Raw genomic sequence first — 881 nt, 5'->3', positions numbered from 1 at the left:
ACAATGGCTAACATTGATGAAATCCCCATGGGAGAATGGAAGAAGAGGATGCACGACGACAATGGCCCGGGACTTGTGCAACCCGCAATTCCTGCGACTGCTACCTATGAGCTAAAGGGTCATATCCTTGCTTCACTCAAAGAAATACCTTTTTATGGAAAAGATCATGAATATGCCTACAAGCATTTGGATGAAGTCAATGACGTAGCTGATTACTTAAATATTCCAAATGTAACCCGCGAGACTCAACTACTTCGTATGCTTCCGGTAACATTCAAGGGTGCTACCAAAGACTGGCTCAAGTCACTTCCCCCCGGATCAGTCACTACTTGGGCCAAGATGAAGGAAGAATTCATTGATCACTTTTTCCCACCTTCTAAGATAGACAAGTTGAAGAAGGCCATTGCAAACTTTGAACAACAAGTTGGAGAGTCGCTATATGAAGCATGGGAGAGGTACAAGAGCTTTGCTAAGAAATTGCCCACACCATGATCTAAACAGCCAGCAAGAAGTCTCCATCTTCTATGATGGAGTCAATGTCACAACCAGGAAGTTACTAGACTCACAAGGCCCACTTACTAAGAAGCCGCCCCCGGTGATTAAAGAATTGATTGAAGAATTCTCTAAACACTCTAGAGAATACCATAACCCTAGACATGATGTCACTAGGGGAGCCACTTATGCTGCTACTGAAGACTTATCCGCGGTCATGGTTATGCTAAAAACCATGGATAGGAGAATGGATAAAATGGATCAAACAATCCATGCTATTCGGGTGGGTTGTGAAAACTGCAATGGGCCTCACCTCACTAGAGATTGCGATTTAGATGAGAATGGCAACAAGAAGGCGCAAGCGTGTTACTCAAGTGGAGACCGATATG

The 881-nt window shown here is 44.0% G+C and overlaps 1 non-coding gene across 1 annotated transcript; it reads right to left on the bottom strand.

Annotated features, from left to right (window-relative positions):
* Positions 1–387: 387 nt before the first annotated feature.
* LOC145007767 (small nucleolar RNA R71) lies at positions 388–495 on the bottom strand. Its single transcript, XR_013663134.1, has one exon. It is a non-coding gene; the product is annotated as a small nucleolar RNA R71 (small nucleolar RNA).
* Between the last annotated feature and the right edge of the window lie 386 nt (positions 496–881).

Source organism: Lactuca saligna, chromosome 7 (genome assembly GCF_052625555.1).
Source record: "Lactuca saligna cultivar CGN05327 chromosome 7, ASM5262555v1, whole genome shotgun sequence".
Classification (NCBI taxonomy): domain Eukaryota; kingdom Viridiplantae; phylum Streptophyta; class Magnoliopsida; order Asterales; family Asteraceae; genus Lactuca; species Lactuca saligna.
The sequence above is the reverse complement of the archived record's forward strand: the minus strand, read 5'-3'. Positions and strand labels throughout refer to the sequence as shown.